Consider the following 25,148-nt stretch of genomic DNA (forward strand, 5'->3'; position numbering starts at 1 on the left):
AGCATTTTCTATTATCTCTTATCTCTGAGAGCGGGGTAAAAGCTATTGAGACAAAATGTCTTGTGACACAGAGGCACGCTTTCAGGAATGAAAGTGCAGTATTGAATAGAAAAGCGTACAGAGCCTGGCGCTGGGGTGGTACTGTGTACGGTACTCAGAAAGGGCAAAAAAAACACGTCTTTTCGATTTCTTTTGATATTGTAATGTACAGCAACTGGTGATTAAATAAACTAGCGGGTGACATGCAGATGAATTATATATCCGACACGTTTTTGTAATCGCTGTATCCGCTCAATTCACAGTGAGCATTGTTCTCTATTGTCTGAACGAATATCTTCTGGACCATTTTACTTTTTTCCAAGTTACATTGAGATCAAAGGATGAAAACAGAATCCTTGAAGATCATCATTTGTGTCACGTTTTTGTGAATATATGTCTTTGAAGTGCCTAACGGTACAAGTTGACCCATTTTATCATACGCCATGGAAGCACCAAGAAACTTTTTGCTCTTCGTCTTAGGTGTGTTAGTCTGGAAAAGATGTTGAAAAATAATCAGGTAAGTACGCTGTTCCCTTGCAAAAATCGATTATTATTATTATTATTATTATTGTTGTTGTTGTTGTTGTTGTAATAATAATAATCATCATCATAATCATAATAATAATAACAACTGAGGACAGATTGGTAACAAACACAAATTATTTTAGCTTAGAACTTGATTGGTCTTTTAGGACGTTTTGGTTGAGATTTCCATTGCTTTAGTTGTCATACCAACGGGGGACATGCTGTTAGAGAGTTTGTAACCCTAGGTATTTTTGAGGTGTTCCATTTAAAAACACACCTATGCTGCATACACCTGTGGTGACTAGCAGCTCTAGACTTGGCTAATCATTGCAAGTCTATAGTGCTTGCCTAAATGATTGTCTAGCCATGAAGGCTGTATTATTTGTTTAGTTTATTAAAGTGAATCTCTGCAAACCTCACACCTGTCCACAGTTCCTTTTCATATTTGCTGTTCAATTGGAAAGAAAAGATTGTAAATTATAAAGGGAAATGGGGAAAAATCCCTCAAGTTTTTATTTTAAAGTGAGGAGGCATTTGTTCATTGAAGAGGCATTTGTTTGATATGTAATTTTTTATCAAAAAGTTATTCGTTTGTATTTTATGTGGTTGAAAGCAGGACTCTGACTCCTTCCTGGTCAGCTGGCATTTGGGGATAACTGCCACAATATAGAATAACTCTGTCCTTTATTTTCTTCTGGCTGCCTACTTACGTTTTATATTCAGGTTTAAACTGAATTTAATTGAAGGTTAAGTCACACTGATTTTGTATAATTCTATTGAAGTTATTACAAGGCGAACTGTGAAAAAAGTAAAAGTCCATCTACATTTGGGCTCTGTCTATCTTATATTTGTACTGCAGTGCATATATTGTAGTTGCGCACCTCTGAAAAGCAGTCAGTCTTTGCTTGCCATTGTGACTGTCAGCAGGAGAATGCAGTTTTTCTAAACTGGTCCTTTGTTACAGGGCAATACACATATTTCAGTACATACATTTATTGCTTCCTAAAAATGACCTGTGAAAAATCTTCAAAATAAATTCATACTTCATTTGGAAATCTGCCAAATAAATTCCATTTGCACCTGAAACAAGTTAAATAATTTAAATATTACCTAACATATGATATTTCCCAAATGTCTTTTAGATGTATGAAATAAACACAGGTATACTAGTGAACTTGTATGCTGTGGCTAAGGCTAAACACTGAAGCTTAAATGTTGATAAGTCTGCATATTAAGCTTCTCTGGCAAACCAAGTTGTGAGGGAAGGCTTATTTACAACATGAGAGGATTTAGGAAACGGTTCATTTGCACTCTATTCTTTGTGGACAGGGGAGAATAAATGGAAGTATCGAGGCCTACATTTTTCAGCCACCTTCAAACATCTATATACACTTTATGGCTTGTCGCGCTAACAAGTTAATGTGAATAGCGTTTTTGAAAGTGCTGTGGAGCCATATACTCACCATATGTCTTCCCTAATTGACCTGATGCCATGCTTGTTTCAAGCACAGGAGCTGTCTGCTAACTTTTGCGCTTACGGAAGCGAAGCTCTCCATTCCAAAGGCATAAAACATGGACGCCGCATCGGACAGCCCTGCGGAAAAGCGTCCCTTACGTTCCCTGCGATTTCGGATTTCTTGTATCGCTCGCGTCTCTGCTGGGGTAAAAAGCCCTCCTCCTCCCCCGCTGCTGAATTTGCTTGTGTAGCCGTCGGGTCGCGCCTCCGGGACAGGTGCTGAGGAACGGGGTCGAGAGAAAGGGAGGCGTATCGATCTGCGTCGCCGGCCCCCGCGTGAACACACAGGCGGCACGTGCTCATAAACAAAGCGGGCACGGCGGGTGATGAATTGGGACGGGCCCCATTGTGACAGGAAGCCACGGCGGCAGAAATCCGCGGGACGCCGCACGCGCGTGTCGCTTCGCGGGCGTGAGGTTGTCCGTGGTAACCCCGTTTGGCTGTTTTAAAAGGCAGGAAAAAACATCCTTGGAGAGAGAGCGCGCTGCTTTGTGTTCTCAAGGGTAGCACTCCGCGTACGTTTTCAAGGTGATCTCCTCGCATGTTTATTCACTGCGCTGACGCTGAAGTGGAGGATGAAGGACATCTTTTATTGAGGAGAGATACTGAGGAGAGGCTAAGCCAACAATGAGTGCAGGTTGGGCCCTGAAGATTAGGGTCCCCACTCTGGCTACAGTGCTCCTTGTAAGGGGTGTGTCTGGTACGAAGACATGTTCAGCGTCTCCAACTTGGGGCAAGAAAAAAAGTTGAAAACAACCTTTCCAAGTTGACTTCAGTCACGTGGGTAAATTGTAAATTTGAATTAGATATTACTGTAGATGTGGATGCTTCCTCTGTCATGTGTAACTGCAAATAACTTTCTTTGAGCTTGCTGTATTGTGAAGCATCAAGTAGCTTACCCAAAGCCCTCTGTGTTATAATAATAAGAGAGACCTAGTTGGCTGCAACATAAAGTGAGTTAAAGGCACACTAGCCAGCTACATCACTGAGAACCCCCCTGCAAAGGTGAAACTTAAATACTTACTGACCAGCAAAGCCGATGCACAATAATCAAATGCTGAGAACGCTTCAGTTTCGAACTTCAGAAATGTGGTGAATGTGGTTGTATTTTAAAATTGGTAAACCATTGGTATGGTTGCGGGTAAACACCACATTGTGATTTGGTAAAGGGACTAGCATATAAATAGGTGAAAATGTAGTTTCTATGGAGAGAGTGTGGCACAGTAGGAGTTACACGGTTCACGTGTTGGGCTGTTAGTGAAGTAAAACGTCCACCTCCGAGTGGTTTTGCTTTGCGTGCCAGAGTCTGTGAGTTTATTCCTAAAGTTCCATATTCAGTTTGTCTGTCCGCGCTTTCTTTTATTTTAAATCTGTGGGTCCTAAGCAGGGACATAACAACAAATGTGCATACATACGGACATCATCTGAAAAGAAAATCATTCTTGAAAAAAAATCTTCCCACATCTAAACCACATTAATACATCAGCCAAAAAAGCAAGTACTTTTAATGACAAAATTTATTTAATGAACTCTAAACAGAGGTGCATAATGAATCCTTGTTTTGTTAGCAATTCAAGGTTCACAGATCTCTAATTTATTTGTGAGAGCAGAGGTACAAGTGTAGAGAAATATTTTGTACAAAGAGCCATCTGTTAAGTCGGCAGAGCCTCCTTGCTTTTCTTTTTGGTGCACAGTGACTACACCCCCGTCAGCAGAATAAATGAAAATTCTGTTATCTGAATTTAATGTCATACATTTTTATTTAATGGTGTGATTTATTCTTTATTATCTGTTATTTTCCCTGAAAGTAAAACATCAGTGTCCTTTTTGTGCATTCCACAAACGTTTCCTTGACGCTTTGAAAATATGGGCCACACAGTCATTTTTCAAAGTGTGGCAGCCTTTTATTTCATTCACGGGGAGCGCAAAATCAAATTAATTCAGAAACCTTCCTTTCTAAATTTTATTGTATTTATTTATAAATTTTTCACCTTTTGATGGATGGTTCGTATTTCCTTTCTCCTGAGTGGGGTACGTTGGGGATTTTTTGGAGGTGGGGGGGTGGGGGGCCTTAGTGTGGGAGATGTTTTGGATGGGTATGCTGGGGTGGGATTTGGGAGGATGGGTAGAGGTACAAGTTTGAAAAATGAAAATACAAAAGTAAGTGCACTAAAAAATAAAATGTTGTATGATCTTCATTTTATATTATCCTATTAAGGCACAGAAAATTCCAGAAAAGAGTAGCTCCCTTCTTTGAAATTCTACAAAAAAATCTTCAAACCAAATACACCACTCCCTGCATTTGGCATGCCTAATTGCTGCTTATTGAAGACCTGTGTTTCTACTTTATCTTGAGAGGGCCACTATTGGTGCAGTGTGCCATAACCTTACATCTCTGATGGGTTTTTGCTGCTGAGTGTTCTTCCCTCCCCCCTCTTTTCCCTCCCGATTGCACTCCTTGTGATTGGTCGCTGGGAACCTTTTTCATAGGGAACTTTGTAAAAGCAAAGATGTAATACAATGTCATAATATTTCTGTGTTCCTTTTGAAGTTCTTTCCTCTGAACCTTTTCAGGTCACCATGGAAACTGTTCGTTTGTTCAGAGCGTTTTGCCTTGAGTGCGAGACTTGTCTTAAATCTCATTTTGCCTAGCTGAAATTGAACGCTTGGCTCAAATTCTCATAAGAATCAAAGGTGTTGCCTGCATCGCTTGTATCTCGTTGAAGATGTTGGTTCTTGTTAGAAACATCCGTGAATGTCTTAGATGACCTATCATCTTTAATCTTCATCATCCCTCCCAGCTACTTCTATGGTACCTGAGACCAGACCTCTCTCTGTGTATATTTCTGAAAAGGTTGAAAAGAAAGTGTTTATGATTTATTTTATCATGTTTGGCATGGACTGATTTTTGGATTTTCATTCAGACATTATTTGTTTGAGTCATAAGACAATTATGAAGAATCAGATTTCCCTACAGAAAGAGTAGTTCTTCACTGCATCTCATGGTATACTTAAATAGGTCTATTTTCAAGAAAGAAAGCAAATTGTAAACAGCCATTGAACCAATGCATCCGTTTGTGGAAAACATATTGAATTGCAGCTTGTTACATTCTCAAACAAAATATCTTTTCCAGTCTTTGTACCCTTAGCTTGTCACAATGTAGTTTATTTATCTGGTATTTGTTACACCCAGGCATTGTTGTCATGGCACATTATAGAGGATAGCAGAAAATGTCATTTTACGATATCAAGCAATTTTTTCCCATCAAATGTAAAATTGTTCCATGAAGAGTGTGAAATTTGTGCCTTTTACCCTGATTCTGACTGGTTGTGTTGTCCGCATTTAGGGCATGCTTTGTTATTTTTATTGAAGACAGATTCCCAAGGGTCTGTAAATATACAATATTAAGATCCTTAACCCCTTCGCACAAACCCCCTAGCCATTGACCTGAGATTACCGAACTCAGACATTCAGTGCTCCTGCAACCCAAACAATGAATGGAAACAATTGTGTTCTAGCTTCCTTAATAGACGATACAGGACAACTACACTAAAATTAGGATTTTCTGTGTTACACCACCTTCCCGATGCAGAAAGCACACCAGACACAACCCGCTGATAGGTAAGATGGAAGCCACCGGAGGGAGTTCATAAATACAGCCCACTAACCGTGTCAAGGCAAGACATGTGGTCATCAGCAAGCGACACAGTGAGGGCCAGATGTAATATAGTATCAGAAAACCCTTTTGAAATCAGGGAGGGTTGCACGAGCCCTGTTCTCCTGGGGTGGTCAGTCCTGCTGATTTACCATCTCTCTCTCTCTAAACCATCAACACCAATGGGGAGCTGATGCTATATTATCATTTCAATCACATACTGAAGTGCCTCTCTGAAGAGAGAAGCCTGCAAGCTCACTGTCCTCCAGGACCACAGTTGAGCAGCCCTTCACTAGATGTATCGTCATCAACAGCTGTGATACAGAAGTATCACACCAGTTTGCTGTGCAACAAGTCGGGTTTTGTATACCACTGACACAAGCTTACAGTGAAATCATTAGTCATGAGATTTTCCCCCTATGAATGTAAAAGCTTGATGAATGGAGTTAATTACTGAATATACCATTACAACACAATTGCTGTAATAAGCATCAAAGCCATAATAAATTATAATCACCAGTAATTTAATATTTACAGTGCATATAGCACACACACATGCACACACACACACCTGCTTATGTTTTTTTATCTTTAAGGTTTAATACACTTGTCAGACAACCTTACAGTTCTTATTAAAATTGTAAAAGAATATAATTAAGGGCATTATGAATATAATTATCATACCATGGAAAAAACAATTTTTATCTGGTGGGAAGAATTTATTTCACAGCCCAGTGATTATGCAAAATACACTGTAATGGATGGAAACCAAACTGTCTCTCACCTGTGCCAGACTTGTCTTTATCACACTGCAGATTTACAGTTGATTTATGGCTCGACCATTCTTAAATTGCATCACTGGGAGATTTACATCAGGAATAAATATTAATGCACTCATTCCAGTAGACTGTATCTTGTAGGCTACTTTAAAGAAGAAAAAAGGCCTGTCGTATTATAATTCGGCATCAACAAATCATACTAAGCTCCTGCAATGAATAACTAATTACATATACCATTGCTGTGAATTTCCATTTGAAATCAGCAAATCCTATTTTCCCTCATTTCGTGTTGAACATTAATTGTTGCAATTGAATAGTTTCCCACGCGATGAGCGCAGCAGGTCTATTTGTCATTGGAAAGCTGTGTCTGCCTGATTCATTTTATACTCATTACCCTCGTAGCGTCTGTCTCAAAGGGTGAACATCTCCAGCTGAGGCACCATTGCTTTCCTCTCGCTGTGTATACTGCCCCCCCACACACCCACCTCCATCCCTGCCCCCCCCCCCCCCCCCCCCCCCCCCCCCCACCGGATGAAGACGGCTCCGTCCCTGAGCAGTCAGCCTCCACGCATTAATCTGTTCCCTTACCCCTCACCCTCCTGCCTCTTTAAGAGTCAAGGTGAGGCCGTGGGGGGCGTGCTTCGGGAGGGAGCGTGGGTCACATCTCAAAGCCAAGGTTCCGGCTCCCCCCCCCCAGACATGAGCAGAAAACACTGTCGGCTCACAGCTGAATTTAGATCGCTCCGATAATGTTGTGACAGGGATGGAATTCTGAAAAGATACCATTGACTACCAGATACCATTTTTAAAATGTGAATAAAATACACTCAGCAAAATGTCATCCACAAAATAACCGAAGTACATTTTATTTAGACCCTGGGTTTTTAACAGGGTGTTTGCAGATCACTGGGGGTCCTTGAAGGTGCTGTAGGGGGTCCCTGACCGTACTTGATATACAATAATATATAAAGCCTTTTTAAATGTAACTGATTTTAACTTATGATGGGGGTGCAGTGGATTCCTTTGAGCCTGGGTGGGGGTCCCTCAAACAGAAAAGGTTTAAAATCCTTGATTTGGAACATACAGAAGCTGCTTGGTAACAGGGAATCATTAATTGTCTGGTTTAATGACTAAAAAGTTCCTCTAGCTTTTAGAATCAGTTCAGACGAATATGTTGCTATGATTTGTATAAGAGGCATTTCAAGAGTATTAATTAGCATTTTAAAAGCAAATATGACAATTACTATAAATACAAATGGACCGGCCTGCAAACCCTTGGCCATCCACCCTGGGAGATGCTTTGGCTAATTATACAGAGCCCTGCAGGATGGCTGGCCACAGACAGCAAGGCCATGGTCACGATCCAATGCCAGACTATGGAAAACCTCCACACTAGCAGGGTGAATTAGAGATGAACGGAGGATAAAGAGCTATTAAAAATATACAGTAGATGAATAAAATCTAACTTATGTTGGAATTTGTTCAGCTAAAACGACATTTTTGGAAGCCAACATAAATCTTGTTATGGATGCAGTGTTTCTTCCTGATTTTGGAGATCATTGCTTCAGGTAAGAATATGTGGGGAATTAAATGCAAATCAATTACTGGGACAAGTCGAGTTCTTCTACTCCTGATTTCTAATTGAGTCAAATTGTTCTTCAAAGCTCCTCAGCCAAACTTCATTATTTGAAGTAAAACCAGGGAGACAGTTTTACCTGGCTCTGTTCCAGCTTCGCCAAATGTTTCTCTCTCCTGTATGTTCCCGCTCATGGTGCTGACTATCAGATCTAGTGAGCAGGAGCCGTTTGGGGGTGCTGGATGGGGAGTTTCGATGCCAGGAGGTCGGCCGGATTAGGCAGCGGACCAAAAAGTGTTAGCGCGCGTGTGCTGGCTGTGGGGCGTGGGGAATATCGGGAGCCTCAGATTCACTCAGCAGCCATCTTAACACGGCGACCCCTGGGCCTCTGCTGACAGAGACCATTTGTATTTCCGAAGCACTCCAAACCAAATAAACACACGAGAGGCAACAGCCCTGAATAGCAAATGAGATGTCGCATTTGCGGGGTCACTCGAGAAGCTCTGGATTATTCCTGCCTGATCCTCTTCTGGGTCACTCTGTCTTTTTCAGTCAGCTTTTCTTATTTAACCATTTAATGGGAGGAGATTCCAGGGACCAAATTGGTCAAAGTCATTACGCAGCGGACATCAAGCTAAAGCCCACAGTCACTCAGCTCGACAGTGCAGTGAATCTTTATACCTCTAACCCTTCAATCAATATGGAGAGAAGCTAAATCCGTTTAATCAGGAGAGTGATTTGTTGAATCAAGTGTTCAATGTTCCCAGCTCTCCTGAATACACTGCAAACCTCCAGGCTGCAGTTGAGGAGCAGGACCTAAGACTGCTTGTTCGGGGCAGGTGCTGCACAGATCCACTGACCTTAATATGCCATGGATGCATCAACCTGGCTTGCTGACATCCACTCTAGCCTATCCTGATGACATAAAAACATGTTGGTCCGAGCAATACCTGCTCTGAACAGGCAGCCTCAGCTCGAACATTAGCCCATACATTATATGCCCTGGACTAGATAAGAAAATGATGAGACAGTATTATGTCATCAATATGTAGGTTAATAATCTTAAGTATATCTGACGGTCTTTCCCTGTTAGATAGAGAGTACTCCCCTCTCATGTCGTCTTCCATTAAAACTATCTCCCATCAGTACAATCTATCCTCCCAGCAACATTATAAGAGTTTTTTGAGATTGTTAATACCATCCCCAAAGAACATTTTTATAGTTTTCTTGTTTGATGTGTGAATTTAATTGCACTCTTGCCCTCCATGAAAAGGAAACGTCTGAGACGATAATATTATTAACAACATAGCGGGTTCATAACTTAATTAAATTATCTGATTGTGCAGTCTGTTTAACTTGCAGAGGCCATGTCTCTGGTTATATATAATAATATGAAGCAGGCAGAGACAATTGAGAGAATTATGGGAAATAGTCAGAGATGTTCAAAAGGATTGTCCAATCTAAACAATCAAAACAGGAGGAGAAAGAATTATTGGCACAGATTTTCTGTTACCTAATTGCGCATCCCTCATTATTTACCCTTGGATCCCAATGGGGCTGTCATAACCCCTGCTGGGTGCCGGGGGCGACAGAGGCCAAATCTTGCTCTTGTGATCGACTCACTGTTGTAATCATTGTTGTCGCCTGCGTCTTGTTTGTCAGTGTATTTAAGTTGTCCCTATTGTCAGTTTGCTTAACATTGGCATCTTCTGGGTGGTTGAGTTGCTGGCCTTTCTAGTTAGTTGTAGAAAGCAGAGAGGGTAATGGATAGAGATGGGGTCAAAGTACAGAGGATGGCAGGAAGCAGTAAGCTCTGTGGATGAGATTTGTAGATGAGTCACCTGCATGTCATCCCACGAGCCTGCATGTTTTAAAGCAGTACATTACAAATAGGAATCTGCTTTCCATCGGCACAGAGGTGGGCACCCACCTCTGGTTCTCATGCTAACTTTGGGCTAATTATTTAATTAGCCCTTACATTTATTCCATCTGACATTTTAGCTACATTGCTGGATGGCAGACTAAGACTGTTCTTGTGTCCATATATGTAATGTTTTACTGTGATCTAATCTATGAGTGGACCAGTGTTGGTGTATATATCCAGGGTAATTGGTGGAAACAAAAACATGCATACACACCAGCCCTCTAGGACTGGAATTGCCCACACCCTCTGCATATATAACCTCAGATATGCATACACACCACAGGAATTTTTCCCTTTTTATTTTACCGATGCTTAGATTTTACGTTTGGTTTCTGTGCGTAGAAAGAAAGTAAATAGTCATTAATAGCCATATCCAGATGTATGCTAAACTGGCTTCAAGCCACCTCACATTACGTCAAAGCTAAAGTAAACATGGTGCATTTGAACATTTCCTGTTCCCCGTGTTTTGTAAATGTAGTATTATGTTTTTCTAAAATCCAAGCTTCTTTTTTATGCTCTCAGTGCCTTGTGGCCCACCACCCCCACCCTTACATCTGCTGCAAAATCAACTAGAGAGATGAGGAACAGGAAATTTAATGTCAGCAGGCACAAACCAGAAGCGTTCACCGTGGCTGGGTTTAAGCAGCGGAGAGAGGCTTACTGATATCCCTCCTCTGTCATCTCTCTCCTTTTATGGACCTGCAGGCTTTCCCTCTCGTGATTTGACAGCCCCTAATTGCCCCTGAAATATGATTGGTTGATAGGTGAACATAGAGCCCAGTAGGTCCCTGCAGACCTGTGGGCTCACGCTGGGCAGGCTCTAGGATGCCCACTGGCTTCTGTTACCTCTGTTTCCATGGTACCATCTGGTACTGAGGTACTGACTGAAGTCAGCTCTCAAAACCATGAAACTGGGGCCAAATTTTGTCCTTGTCTGTTCTTTGTTAATCTTTTTTTGTTGATGTTGTTTTGGTTTTACAGTATTCATTCGAGTAAAATAATTTAAAGAGCAGGTGGGTGACTCATCCTGTTAAGGCAGTGTTCTTGTGCACGGATGGGCCCCGTGGACTGGCAGCCTATCTTAAGTAGCGTCAACCAAGGAAGAGAGGGATTCAAGTCAACAGTGATGTTAGGAAGGGGTTTAAGTCAACTGGGATGATAGGAAAGGGGTATAAGTCTACTGGGATCCTAGGGAGGGGTTTAAGTCAACGAGGATGTTAGGAAGGGGTATGAGTCAACTGGGATGATAGGAAAGGGGTATATGTCAACTGGGATGCTAGGAAGGGGTTAAATTCAACTGGGATCCTAGGGAGGGGTTTAAGTCAACTGGGATGATAGGAAGGGGTTTAAGTCAACTGGGATGTTTAATCTATTTTTGTAAACAAACAAATCCAGGGATTGATGCAATTCAAACAAAGCCACGCTGCATATTATTAGGTTGCTTTTGACCTTAACTGATAAAGGTGAGCACATTCGTTTTATTAAGTTAATAAATATCATTTTCATCATGCAAATGTGGGTAATTTTTAATGCTGATTTCCATTGTGGGGGACGCTGGTTAATAATTTTCTGTCTCCATGTTTTTTTTGGGGGGGTGTTTTCAAGCAGGGAGAACTCTAGAGATTGTTAACCTTGTTGGCTGACCATCTGTGATTGTTATTGCATCTAATTCTGTGATTGAATTACGTTGAACTCAAACAAAATATAAACTGCCCCTTGTAATCATAAATTGTGGAAACAAAACTATTTGCGTTTATTTACGGGAATTAGTCGCATTCATTTAAGAAATTAAGGCTGATTAACTGAATTGAGTTCATTTCAAAACTACTTAATAAAACTCCTTAATAAAATCATTCGCAACCACTTGCAGAAATTTTTTTTAAGTAGCCTTAAGCAAATGTAATTGAGTGAAGTGGCCGGGCCAGACTGATGAATCATCTGCATACTGCATCCGAGCACCCCGGTCTTTAAGGCTATTACGTGACCAGATGCCATAGAGGCACGCTGGACCATTTTGGTTCTTATTAAATTGAACTGACGGATTAGTTTCATGAGTTCAGTTGATTGTATCGATCCCTTTTACTGTTGACGTTAAAGTAGATATACAGCCCCATAAACCGCTGGGTTAATAGATCTGTTTTTGCCAGTAACTCTCAGCCAATCATGGTGTCTGTGTTAGTGAACTCCATTTTAAAGCACTGCGGTGCTTTGGGAGTACGTGCTCTTGTATCACCATTCAGAAGATAATATGTTTGCAATTCCTCTTCTCGTTTCATGCTTTATCTTTTGTATATCCAGATCTGACAACACTAATTGCAATTCTAGCCCGAGTTTCTTATTTAAAAAGCTGAAATCTATGTATGAAATCAAGCTGCACAAATGATATGGGAATTGTCATTACAAAGATGTCATGAATGAACTCAGCAGTTTTAGTAACTTTTAGTAACTTTAGTAACAATTTATACAAAGATTCCAACGCAAGGTGAACATTCACTGGAAACGCTCTGGTGTATAATGGTAATGTCATAAATAAAGGGCCACACCCTATGATGGCATTCACGAGTGTTAATATTGTGCTTCTGAAGGCATTAAATAGTGCACGGTGGCACTACATAGGGCTCTTCATAAAAGCTTCCTTTCATCACTGTTTTTGTGCTGTTATTTTTGACGGAAAGAACAGAGCTTGTTATTCTGCATTTGTTCTCCGGAGGTCAGTTCAGCCGAAGCTTCCTTTATGCGTCTGTGTGTGGGAGACGGCAGGGCCCGCGTGCGCGTTTAGACAGGTTCAATCAGTTCCCCACAAAATGAAAAGATTTTCCCACGGAACACAGAGACCGGAACAAGGCGCAGAGAACTGAAGATTGTCACCTGCAATCCTGTCGTGATTGCGCGTACGTGTTTAATCACCCTGAAAACATAATTCTGCACGTCCATGAACACTGAACTAAAAACTTAAAAAGTAACCCCTCAAAAGCAACGTCTATATATTTTAGTACATTCGTTCCCTGTTGTAGACAATATGTAAGCCTGTGTGTTCTTATTACCCAACACCTGATGAAATGGTGCTGCCAGTGTGAAGTGTAAGTGGTAGGAATGAAACTAACACAAGCACAAAATGTCCACGGTCCCATTCAGGGAGGCAGCCCTCAAAGTATGAAGTTGGTGACGAGCTCTTAAGTCTGCCCATCACACCACATCTTCCACATCATAACTTGTCCTGTTGACTCCGCTACAAGTGCTTTCCTTCTTTCTGGGTCTTTTTAGGTCTTCATGAGTTCACCTTTAATGGAAAAGCTCTGGGAAGTGACTCATTGCCGCATTAAGATTTCTTTTTTTTTTTTTTTGATTATTTAGAAAAATGGTGGTTATTTGTAGCCTGTATTCTAGAGCCATAAAGTAAACTATACTGACACGCATAGATCATCACAAGGCTCATCCATTTTCCAACTGGTCCCATGGGGAAATACTGTAGGACCAAGCCACGTTGGCACACATCCTGGTTTCCCTGTATTTTACTTGTGTTAAATGTACGTATAGATATTGTACACATGCAAATAAATGTATAGGGCAATTCTCCTGAAGGTGAGCAGTGACTACATTTACATGTAAAGTAGCCACCCACATGGGTTGTACTGTAAGTAGCCGGCTTTATGTCCTTATGTAGGTTCTGGATTTCTGTTCATGATGCCTCTTCTTTAAACCGTTGTCTTTGCCTGCAGAATAAGAGCACTTAGCATGCTTTTCCTGGGAATCCCAAGTTACACCTTCAGTGGTTGAAATTCATCAGCATAGAACAGTAGGATATTACTACAGAGCAATTTGTATGCACAGATCTATTCTCTAGTGACAGCATCATAAATTCCTATTGATGAGGAGGGTGGATTTCACAAAAGACTGAAACTTAAAAATGATCGTCTGCAGTGAATTTATCCAGATGGATTGTCAAACCAAACGGCAAATATACAAATATAAAAATATAGCCATACCGATAAATAATTTTGAATTCACTGGAACTTGATGAGCTCATATTGCTATAGTGACATCATACTTTTGGTTTCAATGCAAGCTACCTACTAGAGCCTGATCAGGATGGATTCTGTGATGTTGCTGATAATGGTTATTATAAAAATAATAATGGAATAACAACATTGACCACCAAAACACCATGTAAGTACACGTCTATAGTTTTCCATCCCAATACTGCACTTGGATGAAAAGCTAGAATCTCTGTCATTTACTATTTTTTTATCAGCAATATAAAATTGTCTCATAATGTGACTTTTCTCTCCTTGGATGCAATTATACTCAAACACCCACACAGTAATGACACAGGAGACGCACATCAAAGTGTTTTTTCCATGCCCACGCCACCTATTTGAAAGGAATCCCGAAGAAATGGACTTCTATTGAAGTGGGTCTTTAAGTATGTGTGAGCGAGGGCTGCAATTGAGGTGTAAGACTAGTGGAAGGCAAGAGTCCTTCAGATAGCCTGTGTTATTTATATAAACTATAATCCTGTTATATATGAATTACTTGGAAATATTTGACTTCACTGTAATACATTGTTACCTGGTGATTACAAGGTAATTACACAGGTAAAAATGCCCTTACATAAAGTATTATGAAAAAGAAACCCCTAAGTCCCACATGATAAAGTATGACGGTCCTGGTAAAAATGGGTAAGAAACTCCCTCAGACACACTAAACAGAGTGGTGAAGGAATGCCTATAGTCTTACCCAGTGCTACAGGATTAATTTAACAATACCTTGGTTATCTGACTCAAAAATACAGTTTTACATAGGAGTGAAAATGACCTGCCGGTAGTGTGGCTCTATACAGGTCACTGTCTATCTTGGTAGACATGGACGTGCCTCTGGTGTGTATCGCCTGCACAGATACAATTGTGTATGTTATTACGGTACTAGAGCATAGGCAAATTACTACAAGGTACAGATATCCTGAGTTCTATGTTCATTCTAGGACCCTGAAACTGCTAGTTGTGCGGCATAACAGGCAAAAAGGAATTCCAGGTTAAAGTGAATTAAAGTTTATTGTGCAGGTTGTTCAATAACGGAAATGTGCAATGTTGCAAAATTGTGTGCGTAGTGAGACCGCTATACACGAGTAGCGCACAGGATGATCGTATTGACAAGTGTCCCCGAACCATTGCACTTTTGTCCTTATATACCCAAAGATCAAAGGAAAACCCCAAGTCATCAAATGAATGCACACTCATAATAAAACAGTACATGAATGACCGTGCTTGCGCTATCTCTGTAAGCAATTCACACTGGGTTAGCCTTTGTAGCTGAGACACCAGCTTGTTCCCCACGACATCGGTTTGCCAACAATACCAAACATGATTACACTGTATTATGGAGAACCTAAGGTTCACATAATGCTGATCCAGTTGGATGTTTTGCAACTGAGCCTTGCATCGTTATCACACCCTGTTGACTCCCTGTCAGCACAATAAACAGTCTGTTTTCCTTTGGGGATCTGATAAGGGGCACACTTCTGCAAACAACCTTACAGTAAGTTTTCACCATACTCCAAGAACTTTGCAGAATACTGCACCCTTCTAACTGATGTTTGTGTTTTAGATAATTTATTGAATACTGTGCCTTGAACACAGTCCAAAACCTTATACTGTGTATCATTGTGAACATAATACTTTTTACTGGAAATTGATGAAAGTAGGATTAACTAGAATATCTGAGCTGTGTGGCAATATGAGTCTCCATGTGATACAGATATCTGCATAGCTGGTGCATTGCTTTCCTGAATGCTGTGTTTAGTGTGGTGCCCAACACCAAGATAGGAGCATTTGAGTGCGCCATTATTTTGTTCTTTATGTTTCTGCATTTAAATTGAACTCAACCTACAGCATGTACTGTACAATGCAAATTGTACACAAATTCATTGACAGTGGCCACGTGTCTATTACTGTAGTTATATCCTTAAGTTGCATTTAAGATACTTATGACTATTTGAAGGAATTGTTACTTGTCAGTAATGTTAGCCTCATTTTAAAGCAGCAGTGTCTTGTCATTCCATTAGAAGAACGTTTCATAGGGAAATTTGTAATTGGTGGGTTTCCTTGTCCAAGGTACAGGAGGGTTCAGTCGGTTAGGGGTCCATGTTTCATTGCTCTTTAGCGACCCCCACTGGTCGATCGGGCACCTGTGGACTGCAGGTTAACTCATACATGAAAGGTCTTCCTCTGACTTGACTGCAAGCTTCACTGTAGTCTGCGGTGTGAAAAGAAGCATCTGGTGACAGAGGCGTCATTAGCGGGGTGCGGGGGGTGCGGACCACGCCGGGTTACACCATCAGAGGGGGGTGACTCCGAAATGACTGGCAATAAATTTTTTTGTGCAGTGTTTTGTGTAGCCAAACAGCTAATTTCTCCGATGCAGTATTAATGTGACGAGAAGCGCTTTATCATTTGACTGCATAACACGCGCCAGCACCGCCCCCCACCTGCCCCTGAACCCCCCCCCCCCCCCCCGGTCAACAACATCGGGTGACACCGACGGTCGACCCCCTCCGGGTGTCACCAACCCTAGTGATGCCACTGGCTGGGGACACCATGTGTTTGTGAGGAGAACCATAGATATCTTCCCTCCCCTGAATTGACAGTAGGGTTCTCGCATGAACGGCTGCGGTAGCAGATAATTGGACATTCCAAATTAGTGTAGGAATTGGACATCTTCAACCCCACAGCGGGTGCCAAATTTATAAAGAAATTTAAAAAAAGAAAGGACCATTTTCTTGGGTGTTAGACATGTCTGAGAAAGCAACAGCTCCTCTTAAACTCTATTAACCTCCTCTTTCGAAAGACTGTGCAGCAGGTTTAGCAGCTATGTCCAAATCAGCTCTCTTAGCACTTTCTTGTCTTCTGAGTGTTGTGGAATGTGAAACGGCAGTAATTTATGTCTTGAAATGTACAAACAGCGCGTTCCTTTGAATTTAAACCATGCCCCAAATTGCTCATCAAGTTACTAACTGCCATGCCATGCCAGAGCCACTATTTTTTAACTTGGTCTCAGTGAGAAATTGCTGAAAACCTCTTTCTAAATAGAATTCCACATCATGAAAAGGTTTGGTTTAAAGAGAGTTAATGAAGAAGACTTTCAATGATCACACAAATATATTTGAATATTTTCCCTATATATATATGTTGATAAATACACAAACATAATCTTTTTGCAGCAGAATGACCACAACAAAAAGGAACAAACGCTATAAATTACAGTTCAATATTTGGCCACTCAAACGGCCACTGAATTAAAGAAAAGTAATGCAAATTGTTTTAGATAGTCCCTCTTTAAGCAAGAGATAATTCATCAGCAATAACAATGGTCACCTAATTGATACTGACACTACCAAATGCTAATTTAATTTAACCAACTAATGAACTTTGATCCTGGGCGAGCTGGTGGAGGCCATGAAGAGAAATTCCAATGAAATTAATATACCGATAAAAAGTGAGAGAAGTTGTGGTACGGCATACAGATTAGATCAAACAAGCACATTCCTATACAACATAGTTTAATCACAATACACAGTCGCTGAAATGGAAAAGGATGTTTTTCTTTTTTCTCAGAAATAACTCCAAAGAAATGTCTTTGTCATTGAATGAAAGTACTGGCTTTTATACTATATAGATTACATTAACATACACTCACTTAACAGATGCTCTTATCCAGAACAACTTGCAGCATTGGAGAACATGAGTATTAGCCTCAGGGACACAAAAGTAAGGCACAGAAGGCCCATTTATAATTTATAAGTGTAATATTAACTAAACAAACAAGTATTTGTAATGCAACTAAATAAACGACCACTTAACATTTTACACAGCTATACCTATAACAGTTGTCCAAAAAGGAAATTTAAATAAAGAAAGAATATCTAAATGGGGTCAGGAGAGCCATGGTGTAATCTGGTATCCCTTCTGCATATAGTAAAATAAGTGTGTATATAAATTGGTTATTTTGTTAAATATTCATTTTATGAAAATCCTAGCCATCGTTCAAAGGTTTTTAATGTGGTTATACAGTGCAGCGTTGCCACAAAATTCTACTTATTTTACAGATATTCTGTTAAAGCACTGAGAATGAGGACTTGTACTGTGTCACAGTGGTATTATCCCATCCCTCCTCCTGTGTTCTTTACCTCCCCATCTCTGTCTCCTTCAGTATTTCAGAGAGCACGAAAGACAGAATTTGAGCATCTCTTTCATTGTGTTACTACAATAGCCATCAAAACACTCCATTTAGCACACCAAGCAAAAAGGCTTGTCCCCAATGTGTCCTATCGTATATTGTTAAAAATGTTCTTATTGTTTTCAGAGAACAGTGGAAATTTTTATGACTTATTTATAATGCTGAATGCTGGACATTGTGCTTGTGAGCTAATGAAGCAGAAACGTCTCTCGGTTAGTCACTGGAACCCCGCTCCCTGCTGGAACGAGATGCGGAGTGATTGTTTTTGCACACCGCGCTCTGTTACCAAAAACACTCACGAGGTAACAATTAGAGTATCAATCATGTCAGCACCTCGGAACAGAAGATGAAATTATTGTAATTAAAAGGAAAGCGGCGTGAAGCCCTCTCACGCACAGCTTAATTGTAATTAGCCACGAGAAATTGGATTGGAGGCGATTAATGTTCCCTCTAAACTATTACATCAAAAATACTATATGTGCCGGTGTCCCTGATATTAATATACCACACCTTGATCTCATGAGACAAATTTCCATTATTGCCTGCATTAATGGACAATAAAGTTTTTGAATCTTGAATCTTGAAGCCTCTTTCTTCTCAATGAGATGCGCTTAGCCAAGTAGCTCTAGGCTATCGCCCTGCGACTATTGGAGAGAACGTGCTTAGCGCGTTGTTTATCGCCTTTGGTTTGGAGCGCAGGGGCCGTAAACGCAGTGAAACAGCGGCCCGCGGCAGTAAATCTACCGTGCTTTGTGCGCAGCGCGGCGCGTAACCTTTCATTTTCAACCACGCGCCATATTTAACACGCTGTTCCTCATTCTCCCTGCTTATTTCCCAAAACACATATTTTCTTTCGGCTTGAAAAAGGAAAATTGAATTGTGCCCACTGAGAAAAGCCACCGGTCTTAAACTGCGGCTCTCTGCTTTCAAATTCAAAAGGCGTACGGATGGACGAGAAGGGCCTTCAGGTGAACGCACTGAGAGAGACGGGTATCTCCAAAGATTGAAGAATGGAGAAAAAGGCGTTTTCATTACCTTCTGCTGAAGTGACTATTGTCTGTTTGTACCCTGGCAAAAAATGGGACAAATGTGCTTAAAATGTAAGTTTTTTTTTTTTTTTTTTGGTACTTTATTCCTCCCATCTCCAGTTTTCACGATCACACTCAAATTGCCTCCTCTCCTCCAGTAGCTCAAAGCTCATGGGCATGAGGGAAAACGCACAGTAAAATCAGCATGCTAATGAAACCATGTTGTGTGAAAACAACACCGCCACCAGCCCGGATCCATAAAGTGGCTGGCAGAGGACTGATATATTGTTAGAATTAATACACGGGGGAGGTTTCCCCTCGAGAGGCTAAAGCACGGAGGCAGCGCACGTCCCGGGAAGATGAGAGGAGGGCGCAGGATTCCGATACGGTCCCGTCCGGGACAGCAACGGGGAAATAACCGCCGAAAGTGCGGCTCAGCGGTGCGCCGTTTCCTCCTCGGAAAATAACCGTCTCTCTCTCTCTGCGTGAAAATGAGGACTGGCCACGGTGGCCCCACGGTCCCCTCCGTCCCTCTCGTGCGGCAGGCTAGGACCGCACAGCGCCACACTGGCTGGAACATCGAGAGGCTCATCCGTGCGTGACCCCCCCCCCCCCCCCCCCCCCTTGCTTCCTTGTTTACCTGTGTACGTTAGAGCCAATGTCTTATTTCAGGCAGTGCGGTCCGGAGAACCGGCCAATGCAGCGCTAATAAACAGCACTAATGTACCCAGATAAAGTAAGTAGGGGCCACGGGGAGTGCAGGGAGCGGTCACGGATTAAAATAACTAAAAGCTTTAGCTACATTTGTTTTTTGATTTTTTTTTTTTCTTCCTCCATGAGCCCCCCTGTGCTTGCGGTTTGGTCAGCAATCTGCTGCACTTTAGGATCGCAGGGCTCACCTGTGAATGCCCTTTTCCATACTGCCTAGGGAGATATGTAATGTGTCTATATACTGTAATGCAAAGAGAACATACAATAATGACAATTACAGTCAGACAACCCATTGAAATATTACATGACTGAAATATGGGCTGTCCTGGGAAAAAACAGATTATATGATTGGCTGTCGATCAGACATCTATTGTGCCAGCCCTGCTTGAAGTGAATATTATTATTATTATTATTGTTATTATTATTATTATTATTATTATTATTATCATCATCATTATCATCATTATTATATAAAATATATTGCTGGATGATTCATCCAGCTGAAAACTCTCAATATACCAATGAGTCATTCTCATTATCTGTTGAATAGTTTTAACCGATGGTTTAACCATGGAAACAACGTCAAGGTTTCTTTCACACATTATGTGCTGCTTCTGTTGTACATAGTCATTTTGTACTGCACCTTTATATTGTAGCCTCGTGTTTATGTGTATGTGATCTGTCACTGATGAGAGAGATGACATTTTTCATCTAATTTGTAATGTAATACCTCAAATGTGCTAATTAATGTTATATATACACACAAGTAAATGGATATAACTGGACCCAGAGCTGGAAACAGAATTTTAATGCACTGCAATGCCTCTTTGATATTATGACAATATTTAGCCTATATGGTCACTGCATTTTGATATTGTAGGTGGTTAAAATATTCTAACATTGACTTGCATCATCTTTGCTTTCCTCCAGGAAGATAACTTATAGGCGATTTCACCAGTGGACTCACAAAAATGCAAAAGCTTGCAGTAAAATATCCGAGATTCATTTATGTGTTTGCGAGTGGTGCATTTCTCGTATTGAAAACAGACTCTGTGTTCTCCCAGGGGGTAAACATTCCTCTGGAACTGAAGTATATAAATTCAACAGAAGTAAGAGGACTATTCAACTTTAAATAATAATGCCGAAGCTTTTCTAAATGTTCCAAAGTGTTTGTCTGTTTTTTCTTTTATTTATTTATTTATTGTTGTCCAACAACTTCAACAGCACCAGTGTGGTTTATTTTTCAAAGGTTCATTGAATTCATCGCTTGGTAAAGCTCCCATTAAAACGGCCAATTACCTCTCACTGTAGGCCACTGCGTGTCCGAAAGGTGCAATGTCACCTACAGCCTCTACCTGGCATATGCACTTAAGGATGAGTCTCTCGCAATCAAACCCCAATTAAGTGATTCGCGTGATGCAACTGTAAATGCAATTTTTCGCCTCAACACACATTTTGGAATGGTCATTAATTACAGGAGCATAATTACAGCACTGTGCCAGAATCAGTTGGTCCCAAACATAATAAACGAGTGATGTTGAAGAAGTCATATTTTATTAATGTCAAATTAGTTCCTATCTAGGCATCTCAAGTAAAATGTACTGAATGCAATGTTACATGATCACACATCGAGGGCCTTGTTGAACAATGCGGAGATCATAAATAATGCAGGCCTGTTGTGGCACGAGGAATTATGTGCAGCACTGCTGGAAACGAATGTGTAATGGTGCAATATATAGCCCAAGCAAGCTCTGCTCTTGTCGTTTATTTGACCAAATAGCACAAAACTCTATACTAAATAACTAGCATCCAAGTAATGAAATCAGACATCAATGATTTAAAGAACCTCTTTCTGAATGTGCACAATGGCACGGCATGATTTAGTATCGACATGCTTTGTGTTGCAGAAGTGGGTATTTTAGCCTAGCGTGAGCAAACACTCTGGCGTTTGTACCTGTTCTTTTTCTAAACCAAAATTGCGCGATGCAGATTTTTCAGGTTACGAAAGACAAGACGCGGAAGCTACGCGAGACCTCTTCGGTGACGTACCCGCGGAGGCTCGCTCTGATGCTGGACTGGTAATTGGGGTGTTTATCAGTGCCGTCACACGTTGGGGAGATGGGCGAATGCTGCAGGTATTTGCAGGACCGCCCTGGTGTCCTCACAGAGTATCCTGATCTGTAGCTACCTCTCCCTGCGTCCGTGCTGCAGGCGCTCCGGTACAGCTCGAGGGAAAAAAAAAACCTGAACAGCAGCGGTAAGGATCGCAGCACTCCTCGTTAGACACTCCCTCCGGACGTTGGAAGGAATTAGATTCGATCCCCACCCGACACATAAACAAGACTTGTAAAAACATTCTTCGGCGAATTTACGTGTTCGGTGTGTTTGATTTGTCGGGCTGTCAGTTCAGTAGTGAGTTTTCTTGATGGCGAATAAGAGAGAGGACACTCAGAGCCTTTGGATTTACTGCACAAATAAACCAGATCAGCATTAGAGATGCGTAAAATGGATCCATTTTTTTCCTGGACTTCACTATGTCCATGGTTAATAGGTTTGTCCCTGGATGATATTTCTATGAGAGGCCTTGCAGTCTTGACTCTTGTGACTGACTGAAGGTTGTATGACAATTTATTGCTGACAAATCTGAACCTTTAGCATCGCATCACGTGGGATGTAACTGACCACATAGCATGTGTAGCCAAAACAGAAGCCGCTGCATTTCTTCCTGAGGCCGCATAGTATTTTGGTGATGTAGTTACAAGATTTCATTGAAGCCTTTTTTTCCAGTGACCTTCCAGCTAGCCATCATTGTTGACTTAAAACTTCACTGGTGTATTAATGCAAAAAACAATTGGTTATTAATGAAGCATTGCGGTTACATGTGAACACATACTAAAAATTTGCACTGAAATCCATATTGTTTCTGAAAACAAGAGCAGAATGGATCGCTCAAAGTGTCATTTTTTATTAATTTGATTCTGAATTAATTTAGGCTCTCTTATCCTGGGCCAGCATTGTACTGAAATAAGCATTGAGTGTTTGGCTGGTGGGCGTGCCCAAGCTCCAGGATGCAGTTTCAGTTACCATTATCTCTGCCTTCCTCTTCAGTGGCGTAAATCAAAAAGCAGTGCAGGCCATGGCCGAACCAATCACAGCTGGCTTGGCGAAGAGACAGGAGATGACACTGTTGCAGAAGCTCCGCCCACGAGCCTGCCTGTCTGCCCCGCGTAAAAGGGGAGAACGGACAGCAGTGTGCCGTTTCAGCCAGGGTGCAGCAGCTTGACCTTTGACCTCTTGGCCCCACCTCCCCAAGCGAGACTCTCAGCCGTTTGGGCTGAACTGAATTAAGACGCAGGCAGAGAATTAAGCACTGATAAATTCGGAAGATTAGGACACGTCGTCGTCATCACCTTGAGCGTTTTGCCCCGCCAATTATGCAATCTGTTATTTTTCCGCCACCTGTGCTGCTCTCACTTCCGGAGACTCGCATGCGTCTGTCAGAATCGTTTAAACACAACCAGTGCAGCTGCTGCCTCTTTCCTGTTGGGGTCATTTCATCTCAGTCATTATTGGGGGTTACATTGTTCAGAAATAACTTTTGAAAGCCCCAAATATTACAATAGATACTGTAATATGCACTAGATAAGTTGTCAGTTTTTCAGTTATAAGTTCAAGTAATGATGACAAAAACTTGTTATAAGTCGTAAATTCCAGTATATGTGTCATTTCTTCTTTCAGTGTTTGAAGTACCACAATGTATGTAAATGTATTATGTAAATCTATTACCATAAGTACAATATTACACTGATTCAGTTTAATAAAATTTACTGGGGTGTGTATTTGTAGGATACTGTATTTTTCAACTGTACCAAGTAATATTTACCAGTACTTAACATATTGTAATGCATGTGGCTTTATGACTAGTGTCATAAACATTGTTCCATGATAAGGTAAAGTCTTTGGAAAGTTAGCACAGTTTAGCATTTGGCATAAGTGGTTTAGTCAGTGTTTCTTATTCACATTTATTACTACATACATTATGACAGCATTATGTCATTTGTGCAAGGCTGTAATGCACTGTCACAAATGGTTATGATGTGCAGTGTCATGTTCAAAAGGAATTAGGTAGACCAAAAGTGAATTGAGTCCAATGTTCTCATCATTTCAGGACATGTTTAACCCTCTCTAGTGACTTTATGGGTGTATGGGTTTACAATTAAATAGATGATAAAAAATGATTGTAGTTAATTTGTGTTAATTATATAGTTGATTTATAACTTGTGATTATAGGCAATCTAAATGCTGGAAGCCATGGATACCCTCTGGTGTATTTTGAACAAATTAAAAAATAAATGATTCAACAGACATAAGGCACTCCATAAAGTAGGTGGAATACACATTATTTTATATGAGCTTGTTTTGTTGTGGCAATCCATCAGTCTGTTTGGGAATGGTTTTATTTGTCCTTTTTCTTGCAGAAAAACCAAGGGATACCAAGGGTAATTGAAAAGACAACAATATGCTGCGTAATCTTGTTTGAACAGCAGAGATTGCCAGATCGATATCAATGTCTGCTGAGACTTTGGCCTCATTATGCTGACATTAGCATGGCTAGTGCTAACTAGCCTCAGTGGTAGAAGGACGTGTCATCATTAATTGCTTTTGTGAGAGTCAGAAAAATGTGTGCACTCTCCTCTTTTTCAACCAAAGCAACCAAACATAGTCATTTTTTAATAAATAAATAAATAAATAAATAAATAAAAAGCAGCTATAGATTCAAACAATTGTCGTCCATTTTAAAGAGCACAATAGCTGTCTTCCGACATGTTCACCTTAAAATTATTGCTTTGTGCTATAACATAGGCCATATTAGTTGCCAGCCCAGCTAACGCCGAATGTTTTCACAATGTTGTATCATTGCCACTACATGGCAGCAACATTGTACAGACATTTTGTGTTCGTTGGCATGCCAACAGAGCCGTAGCAGTCGGTACCCTGGGACCCTGCATGAAGGTCGTGCTCAGCTAAAAACAACACAAGCACAATTTAATGAAGTGTACCGCAGCGTAACGCACACTGTGTGCATCTGAGAGAATGAGGTCCCCTCTTTTTCGTGGTTATGTTCTGGTTGGTCAGAGTTATCTGCATTCCCCACGGGTCAC

The sequence above is a fragment of the Anguilla anguilla genome, chromosome 7 (genome assembly GCF_013347855.1).
Source record: "Anguilla anguilla isolate fAngAng1 chromosome 7, fAngAng1.pri, whole genome shotgun sequence".
Lineage (NCBI taxonomy): Eukaryota > Metazoa > Chordata > Actinopteri > Anguilliformes > Anguillidae > Anguilla > Anguilla anguilla.